General features: G+C 37.6%; 1 protein-coding gene across 3 annotated transcripts in view; it reads right to left on the bottom strand.

The window, feature by feature from the left end:
- LOC108713498 (protein NLRC5-like) overlaps nt 1-10,880 on the bottom strand; it is a 96,042-nt gene extending 85,162 nt beyond the window's left edge. For 2 of the 3 annotated variants that reach the window (XM_041590144.1, XM_041590147.1), the window contains exon 1: nt 10,525-10,690. The gene's annotated coding sequence lies outside the window, so the exon portion shown is untranslated. The other variant, XM_041590146.1, reaches the window with a different exon arrangement.

Below are 10,880 nucleotides of genomic sequence, written 5' to 3' on the forward strand. Positions count from 1 at the left end.
CAAAGACTTCATTTAAATGAAGCTAAAATTAAAAAGTGGAAACGGAAATGGTTAGTTCTACATCATATAAACGGCAATACAACAATCAGACAGAACCTACCACAGAGTATATGGATGCCCTGTAGTCAACACATTTATATGGACATAATGAGATCTAAGCATGGGAATAACTTACTTGATAACTTCCTTTTCCTGGGTCCACTAGGTTTAGGACAAGTCTGAGTTAAAATGTGAAATTTCAAGTTTGTGATAGCAATCAGCAAATCATTCTTAAATTAAGGGGTAACACAATTAGCTCACATTATCCTTATTAAACATTAATATTTCGCCCTTTCCATTAATAAAAGTTCCATTTAGAGTTGTAAGAATCCTGCAAATAGTGTATACTGGAGTTGGAGCATTCCTTATTTCGTTTATTGGACAGGTGTTGGTCTGCAAGCCTGTAATACTTGCTTTATTTGGAAGCCTGTATACAAGCAGTTTAATTTATTTTATATTGTGTTCTAGGCTAGTTGTGGAGTGGTTTTCATTGCTAGGAAAAAAGACCATAAATACTAAGACGGTCTCTAAGTCAATCCCTTCGTAAGATCGAAAATACAACCAAGTGTGCTATACTGGGTAATCAAGAGTAATAGGACGTATGCAGACTCGGGGGGGGGGAGGTTCTCAGAGAAGTCTGAACTCCTTTATGCTTACCTGGCACTTCTAAAGCAGGTTGCAAACCCAGGCAGGTGCACATTCTTATGCCAGGTCTTTTCGTCTTTATTAAGCACATTATGCTAAGTGAGGCAGCACACAGTAATAATTTTATCCAAAATGCCTGCACTATATTCATGCATGGAGTAGGTAGGAAGGGCTAGGGAAAGTCTTTTTTGTTGCTTTCTTGGGGGAGTTGAGGTCCTTATTTCTATGTTTAAGTAGCTCTCTGCTTTTATTACTTGCCTGTTCTGCAGCTCCTGTGAACTGGGATGCCTGGAGTATTTTAAAAATCTGCCCAAGGTACATAAAGTAGCCTTGGCAGCATTATCTGCATATGCCCTCTTCCTCTTGATTACGTTTTTTCTCTTTTTCTAACAATCAAATTTAGATATTTCTTGAGGAAATTTAGACATTTCTTGAGGAAAACTTTGTAGTTTTAAAAAGCTCTAAAAATTTGAGATTTCTTAAGTGTAAAAACCATGAAAACCACTAATCGCCAGGTAAAAGTTGTTGAGGTCCTATAGAAGTCAATGGGAGCTGTGCTGATCCTATTGGACAGCTTTAAATTAATTCTGACTTTTAGAGGTTTAAGGATTTTTTTCTTTTTTGGTACGGTTGTTGGATTTTTTAGACTGCATCGTTCAGCGTAATTTTCTGTTCATACTTTTTTTATTCGGCTTTTTAAATAAATGTTTGTAGTTTAGTCGTGGTTTCAAAAACCACTAAAATACGACCTTTGATAAAATAGGCCTCCAAACCTCTTGGAAGAGAAGATCTAGGTTAAGGGGAATTTTTAGCTTTCTTTTTAACAACTCCGATTTTTCAAGCTTTTTGCAGCAAAAAGCCAGAATCCAAAATCCGCCATCTCAGACTTGCCGAGGTTGTGTATAAGTCAATGGCAGAGGTCCCTATCCTAATTGGAAGTTATCGTAGTCTGTGCTGGAATTAGCCTGAAAAATCAGATGAGTTCAGGATTTTCGGGGAAAAAACCCGAAAAAATCGTACAACACAATTTTTTGTAAAGATGTTTTGTGTTTTTCCCCAAATCGATTAATTTGAGCTTTTTAAATAATAAATAAGGTCAAATCAGGTATGGTAGTTTGGTCATGGTTTTTAAATTAAAATAGATTTTAGTAAAAAACCCTCTAAATGTCTGCTGGCCTTATGATTGCAGTCAGTCAAACTGCAATCATGTGAATTCTGTTTTTGTTACAATTTCATAAAGATGCTATTTAGTTTGTGTTTTGGTTCAAAAAGGCTTTCAGATAGCTTTGATAAGATCAATGCAACATCCTGTGGCTCAGAATCTGAATAAGGGATTCTACCTAAGGGTCCTCTTTCTTCTCACGGCAGCGCATGCGCATTAGAGCAGGGATCCCCAACCTTTTTACCCATGAGCCACATTCAAATGTAAAAAGAGTTGGGGAGCAACACAAGCATGAAAATTCCCTTGGGGTGCCAAATAATGACTGTGAATGGCTATTTGGTAGCCCCTATGTGGACTGTCAGCCTACAAGAGGCTCTACTTGGCACTATACTTAGTCTTTATGCAATTAAAACTTGCCTCCAAGCCTGGAATTCAAAAATAATCACCTGCTTTGAGGCTACTGGGAGCAACATCCAAGGGGTTGGAAAGCAACATGTTGCTCACAAGCTACTGGTTGGGGATCACTGCATTAGAGTGATAAGCCGAACTTCAACTAAAAGGCCAGCTATTTCATTCTACTGTGCATGTGTCTGCCCCGGGAAATTTGAAGAAAGAAGAAGCTGGAAGAAGATCACTCCGTGGTGCTTGCTGGAAGAATCCCCAGACCAGTGCAGTTTTCTCCTTATAGGAGCACCGGCCCAGGGTTCCAGGCATACCTCCCAACATTTTGGAAATAAAAAAGAGGGACAGTCTAACTTTCCCCAAGGGACCTGTTACAATTACTTATTACTTAAAATTGTTACAAAAGTATCTTATCTGCTGCAATGGTTGTTCTGGGCTCTCTGCCATAAGCCAATTAAGTTAGAAACTTTGTTTCTGTTTCTGCCTGTTCAGTGCAGAGAAAAAGCATGACTTTCCAGTACAAACGAGGGACTGCGGGTTGAGCTGTCAAAAGAGGGACTGTCCCTCTTCACTTGGGGGTGCCTAACATTCGGCACCCCCGAGTGTGAAACGACTTTCTTTCTCCTTTAAAGATGAAAAAATGATATTCATCTTGCACAATCTTGCCAGTCCCTAACAGTGCATGCAGAAATCGAGTTGTCAGAGCTTACATGCGACTTACACAAAAAGCTGAAACTTCTCTTTTTCACTACATATATTTTCATTCTTGCTCTTCTGTGTAATAAAGTAGTAGTGAGTGGAGGATGCAGCAGCCAAATGGTCATAGAACATGCAAAGTTAAGCGCACATTTTACTTCGCCCACAAGGAAGTGACATGGAAATATTCATGGACTACCAGTGCTAGATTTCCCAGTTTTCTATGCTCTCCTAATCCCTTATATCAGTGGTTTGAAAAAAATCGTTAGTTCGTTTTATGACACCATTTAAGGGACTTATGTATGTTTAAGAATTTACTTCAGTTAAACAATTTGTTTGAGAAAAAGGAAATATGTTTTAAAATTTTGAATTACTTGATTAAGAGTGTATGGTCAACACAGCCAACATATGCTAACTGAGCATGTATAGAAATAGCCCCAGGAGCCGTGTGTTATCGTATCTGATTTAATTTTGTGACACTGATGTACCACAGTTGTTCATTGTTACTTGTATTACTTTTACTTTGAGAGAATCAATAAAAAATGTTTAAAAAACTCATATTTCTGAGTTTTCTTGATAATGGCTTTCCTGATAATGGATTTTAGACCTGTACTTAAAAGTTATTGAAAACACAAAAAAAGAATGCCCTATGATGAGGGGCCCAATACTGGAGTGGTAAGAGGTGCTTGACTCAACTGTACATAAAAACTGTACCTGGGTACCCCAGTATACTGTAGCATTCTTGTGTATTATTTGCAGCTTCGCTTGTTGTGCATCATTTATAAGCATTTTAACCTTTGTCATTAGTGTTTCTATTACATATCACATTGATGCATTTTTACAGAGGCAAGAAAATGCCATGTTGGGCATTAGCCTAGGTCCGATTATTTTACATTTTTTATTACACCATACTGACTACCTTTGACATATGTTGGTATAATATATATGAATGTATCTTTTGGTTGATTATAGAGTCCTGCCCATACACCTGCGATCCAACTCGCAGACCCCTATTGCCCCTGATGGTTATCCCTTTCCAAGCCCACCTGAACAAGTGTTTCCATAGCCAACCTGACTCCCCCCCGGTGGCAACCAAAATCGTAATTATATATTTTTAAAAAAGTTTATAGTGCTAGTTTGACAGTTTTTTCCATACACATATTCATAGGAAACTTTATATTTAGAAATGGTAGATACAAGAAACATACAGCAGACGCAGAGAAAGTGCTGCACATCTAGATAAACCACAAAATGCTTCAAAGGTTTGCAGGGGAAGTATACTTGATTATATAAGATATACAATAGAAGCAGGTACAGCAGAAATCTCAGCAACAAATAAAGCAATATTCACTGTAGTGTCTACAAAATCTAAGTAATGGTGTAATTTTTTACTTTGAAGGCAGTGATCAATGAACACAATCCAAATCCAGCATTTATTATACACTTTTTACTTTATTTGATTGTATTTTTAAGTATTTTAGTGCCTTCTTTCTTTAGGAATTGATGCAGGCCTCTGCACTTTGTTTTGGCATCCCTCCTTCAACATTCCTAACTTGCATGTTATTCATATGGGGAGGATGCTGGCCACAGTCAATGCCCCACTGAGCCAGCTATTCAGGTCCAGCTACCCAGCTCTGACAAGCTCTGATTGCTGTATAATGACTTTCTTTGAGTAGTAAAATGTGGAGAGAAAAGTGAAAATAAGTCATAATCTATGTTTAATTAAACAATTAACTTATCTGTCTATCTATACTGTGCCTATAACTATTTTATTTAAATTCCTTATTAAAATTTTAATAAAGGCACCACACTAATACAGGGCTTAGGGTTTCCACGTGGCCAATGAAAATGATGCTTGCTGCCAATATTTTTAATAGGGCAGAAAGATAAAAATATAGGAATGCCGGTACTTTTTTCCAGAAAAAGTGGCAACCGCAGCAGAGCTGCCAACAAAAGTTTTCATTTACCCTAATAGGACTTATTCTCAAAAGATTCTCAAAAATAAAACATAAGCAAGGTATGCACTGAATAGAGAGCACTGTCTAATCCTAAGGAATGGATACCTGGGATAGAGAGATACAGGTGCTGCATCTTAAAGTCAACAAATCTCCTTCGCACACTCAAATTGGTGTTACCGTGCCTAATTTATCTAATATTTGGTATCGAAGATGGAATTGTTACTGTATTATTAACAAATAGGTTAAGAGAATTTCAATTTGTGATTCTGCCAAATTTCTGCTGCCTGTACAAGACTCTTTTCCTGTAAATGTCATGTGATTTCAGAGAAGACAGCTGACAGTGATCATATTTTCTTTACAAATGAAGCCATTTCTCCAATATTGTTTTAATACCAACTCTGCATTAACTTTTTTTGAGCAGCTTGTGATCTTACTACACCCCATGTTGCCTATAATTATGATGGCACTGTAGATTCTTCGGCAGGCAAAAGTTTTTAAAGCAATACACCGTCAATGGCAGTGATTCTCGAATGAGGCCGGCAATAATTTTAGATGTGGCATGGTATTTATAGCAGTCATATCTAGCTGACCGCATGGTTTCTAAGGTAGACTGTAACACTGTCTGAATTTCCTCCAATATTTAAGTTATAAAGCAGTTACAGTAGTGGTTTTAATTTCATAGATAGCACGAGTGAGCTGAGATCAGATTAAGTGTATTCCCAATCTAATTGCTAAGTGTGGAACAACTGAAGTGCCAAGTACTTTATGTGAAGGCATACCTCCCAACATTTGAAAAATAGAAAGAGGGACCAGTGCGAGGCCAGACCGGCAAGGAGTCCTAGGTAACCTGGCTGGTCCTGGCACGGAATAGACATGCACACGCGAATAGGCATGTGCACAGACACATGCGCACTTGCGAATAGGCTTGAGCACCAGTATAAGGCCTGGTGCCTCCCCCAGCTTTGCGCCCTAGACACATGCCTACTCTGCCTACCCCTAGTTCTGGCCCTGAGAGGGACAAAAAGATCTGCTGTACATAGTGGGGCAAACATTTTTGACCATGCCCACAGCCCATAAACATCACATCAATTTTACAAAATTTGGCAGCTTATGGAAAGTTTGAACACATTTCTGGGGGCTTTAGGGTCAGATTTTATGTGTTATTACAATTTTGCTGCTCACTGCAGGAGAAACTTGGGGACATTTCAGTAACAATCTGGGGCTGCAGTTGAGCTGTCAAAATCGGGACTGTCCTGCGGAAAAAAATGGGAAAGTTGGGAGGTATGTGTGAAGGCAGTATGACAAATGACAGGCTCCTAGAATGTGGGGGGGGGAGAAGGTCAAATAGAATAAAAATGATTAGCATTTCCACCACCATGACCTGTGGTTCCCACTTTCACAAGCAGGACGGCCATCAGAAATCGCAGGGCCCCATACAACAAAATTTCCTGGGCCCCCTGGGCTGCACCCACCACAAGCCCCATCTACAGGTCCGCCCTCCCCACGCCACAGGTCCGCCCCCCCCCCACCACACAGTAAAAAAAACAAAAAAAATATTAGTGGCTAAGGTTTCCACATGTTAATAAAAAATAAAAAGATATTGGTGGTCAGGGCCCCCCATAAAAAAAAAACATTTGAGGCCAGGGCCCCCCCATTAAAAAATATTGGTGGGTAGGACCCCACATGAGAAAAAATATTGGTGGCCAGGGCTCCCCCCCATTATAAGAAAATTGGTGGCCAGGGTCCCTTAAACGTCCATGCCTTCCTGAAGTCAGCAGCTCTCAGAAAGATGGGGGGCTCAGCTAATCAAGTAAGTCCCCCCTGTCCCCCCCCCCTGATGGCGGCCCTGTTCACAAGTGCACCAAGCAGCTGGACAACATGACAAGCTATTTGTGCACAAAAAGTGCCTTTGATATAAAATAAACAAGAGCTTTTAAAGGTTTCAATGGGTTTTGGCGCTCAGTGTGCAGGGCAGTTAATGTTTGTAAAGATTAAAATCATCTTTACCCTATTTATGAAACCCTACCAGCTACTGTTTCCCTGTCATCACTAGTAAAAGCTGCTGCAATAAAACCATTTTCTTCTTATGCATTCAGCAAAATCAAAAAAAAAGCTCTCAATTTCAGATCCAACCTTTCCTCCAAACAAGGTACTCACAATCATTGTATTTACATTAAAATAGCTTTTAACCAAAGGGTGAGACATTCAAGACACCACACATAGCGCACCGTGTGGAAACTGTGGTCGAGCTCAACAATTAAGATCCCTCAGAGGAAGAACTTAAAATTAAACCAACTCAACTCGAAATAATAAGAGGAAATGTCTGGGAAGGTTCTCATTCATCCACTTCATGGTATATCTATAGTAAGAAGTCAAATCCACAGGACTTGCTATATTTTTCTTTTTCCTTGAAGACGTTATGCTAATCACCTGACTGGCTTTCTCAAAAGGGGTCTATTTATTAAGCTGTAGAATGTATTCTAAATGCCATAGGTATTTACATTTAGAATCATCCTTAGAATTCAAGCTGTATAAAAAAAAATGGCGCCACACATTTGAACGCTAGGCATCACTGCATAACAGCTGGTATATCTGTTTAAATGTGTATTTATTTCAGGCATTTTACATAGCACATTATAAAATTGATTTCATTACACTGCCCATTTTAAAATTCCACCATAAAAAGTAGCAGTTGCTTTGACAATACATTTTCTTGAAATTTTTCTAGATGTGTTAAATGGGTAATGCCACGTCTGAGGTTGCATAACATCATGACAAAAAAGATGACGGCTGGGCAGTGAAAAAGTAAATATTCAAATTAATAAATGCCATTTATAAATATGAGGACTAGTTTTTTTTATAATGAATGTTTCAGGGATCACAATGCACAGCACAAAACCGCCTAAGGTGACAGACACAGCTTTTTTAAGACACTGCTTTAAATAAATAAATACACTGTTTATTTTATATGGCTCATAAAAGGGGTGGTTCACTTTTTAATTAACTTTTAGTCTGTTATAGAATGGCAAATTCTAAGCAACTTTTAAATTGGTTGCCATTATTTATTTTTTTATATTTTTTAAATTTGTTTACATCCTTCTTAAAACTTTTTCCAGCTTTGAGATGGGGGTCACTGACCCCATCAAAAAAACAAATGCTCTGTAAGGCTACAAATGAATTGTTATTGCTACTTTTTATTACTTCTCTTTCAATGCAGGTCCTCTCCTATTCATATTCCAGTCTCTTATTCAAATAAATTCATGGTTGCTAGGGTAATCTGGACCCTAGCAACCATATTGCTGTAATTGCAAACTGGAGAGCTGCTGAATAAAAAGCTTAATAACTCAAAAAACACGAATAATAAAAAATTGCAAGTTATCATTTGTCTCCGAATATCACTCTACATCATGTTAAAAATTAATTGAAACCCCTTTAAAGCTTGATAAGTAGGCCCCATGTGTTTTTTCCTGTATGGGCTTTTGGTGGCTTGTCATGAATATGAATCATCTAAGTCTCCACAGAACACAATAGACAGGGTAAAGTTTTTAAGACAACAGATACAATGATGGCTGAAAATAGCAGAGTTGTTTGTAGACACATTAAAATACATTTTAAAAAAACAGTACTTATGCCTAAATGGTCATTTTCCTTTAATTTGACATGTGATGTGTTACAAAATGCCCTGTTCTTACCAACTATTTCATTGGCAAAAAATATTTTTTTTATAGTTGTAGGGGGTTATTTATCAAAGTCCGAATTTATCTCAATATTTTCTGGAAAAAACTCAGACCAAATCCACACGGGTTTTTTGGGCTTATTTATTAATACACTTTCCCAAAAATATTGTTTGCGGAAAAAAATCCGAAAAATCCGTGATAAATCTGATTTACATGATTTTTCCGGATTCTTCATCCGATTTTCGCGATTTTTTGGGGGGATTTTTCACCCGAAAATTCCGAATTTTGTCTGAAAACTCTGAAAACTTCGGGGTATTGCCAAAAACCCAGCGCACATCAAAAAATCATTGGGATTTCTCCCATTGACTTATATGCAACCTCGACAGGTCTGAGAGATGCCGAACTTTCAGATTCAGACTTTTCCATCCTATGGGTTTAATAAATTAAAGATTTTTTTAAAAGTCTGATTTTATAAAAAAATCACAAATTTTTCATCATTTTTGCATTCGTAGTATCAATGTCCGAATTTATCTCAATATTTTCTGAGAAAAACTCCGACCAATTCAGTACAGGTTATAAGGGGTTATTTATTAATACACTTTCCCTCAAATTTTGTTTGCAGGAAAAAATCTGAAAAGATCATGAAAAATCTGATTTTCACGTTTTTTCACGGATTTTTCATCCGATTTTCAAGTTTTTTTGGATTATTCGACAGAAAACTCTGAAAATTTCGGGGTATTGCCAAAAACCTAGCGCACATCAGAAAATCATTGGGACTTCTCCCATTTACTTATATGCAACCTCGATAGGGCTCAGATGCCGGATTTTCAGATTCTGACTTTTCCATCCTCTGATTTTAAAAAATTCAAAAAAATTTGTGATTATTTTAAAAATCCGATTTTATAAAAAAAATCACGAATTTTTCATGATTTTTGCATTCGGAGTTGCCTTCCTCTCCTGCCTCATTCCATTTTTCAAATGGTGGGCCAAAAACAATTGCTCTGTGAAGCTTATTTTATGATTAAGCTTTCTATCTTGGGCCTCTCCTATTCTAGGTCTCCTCTCGAGTCACTGTAGAGGCATTTAAAAAAAAAAAAGCTGAATTAAAAATAAAAAAAATGTTCAGACCAATTGCAAATTGTCTAATGATATCACTCCCTACATCATAATGAAATGTTATTTAAAGGACAAAAATCCACTTAAATGAAATGATTTTACATATGGGAAGCAAATAAATAGTATGTCAGAAAGATTAAATAGATTTATTTTTGGTGTTACAGTCTCATTAAAGGGGTTGTTCACCTTTGAGTTAACTTTAAGGTGATGTAGAGAGTGATATTCTAAGACTATTTACAACTGGTTTAAATGTTTTATCATTTGCAGTTTTTGAGTTATTTAGCTTTTTATTCAGCAGTTCTCCAGTTTGTAATTTCAGCAATCTGGTTTGCTAGGGTCCAAATTATTTAGCTTTTTATTCAGCAGTTCTCCAGTTTGCAATTTCAGCAATCTGGTTGCTAGGGTCCAAAATACCATAGCAACCATGCATTGCTTTAAATAAGAGATCGAAATATGAATAGAAGAGGCCTGAATAGAAGATGAGTAATTAAAAGTAGCAATAACTATAAATGTGTAGACTCATAGAGCACTTGTTTTTAGATGGGGTTAGTGACCCCCATTTCAAAGCTGGAAAGAGTCAGAAGAATATAATAATGTAATGCAAATAATGCAAAAACTATAATTAAAAAAAAACGACAACCAATTGAAAAGTTGCTTAGAATTGACCATTCTATAACATACTAAAGGTTAACTTAAAGGTGAATCACCTCTTTAAGATACCCATGATAATAGAATACACGTAAGACAGATGGTCGGCCAGCCTGCTGCCTGTGCAAGCGTTACAGATTTATAATGAGAATACAAAGCACAATATATAGAAAATCCTTACCACATGCAGCAGCTGCACAACCCTAAAGAGTGTGTTACAGAAACAGCACAATGAACAATACGTGGCACAGCTTCCAGATAACATTCCATCAGCTTATTATATCCCCACATGCTAAACCAGGGGCCAGCAGCATCACTTGCTTCTCACAAGAAAGAGTTAACTTTGCTTCACGTACCTTCTCCTCCCCTTATCCACAAGGCAGTGTTTGCAGGAAAACGAAAGTGAAAGAAGTTGCAGTTTAGGAGAAACCATGTGAGGAGCTGGGCAGGGCAACCAAGAGCTGCCTATGGGCATAAACACCGGCACTGCATGATCCTGTTTTCATTGCAGGGTTGCCAGGTTGGCGGTTTTCCAGC

This window comes from Xenopus laevis, chromosome 4L, assembly GCF_017654675.1.
Source record: "Xenopus laevis strain J_2021 chromosome 4L, Xenopus_laevis_v10.1, whole genome shotgun sequence".
Lineage (NCBI taxonomy): Eukaryota > Metazoa > Chordata > Amphibia > Anura > Pipidae > Xenopus > Xenopus laevis.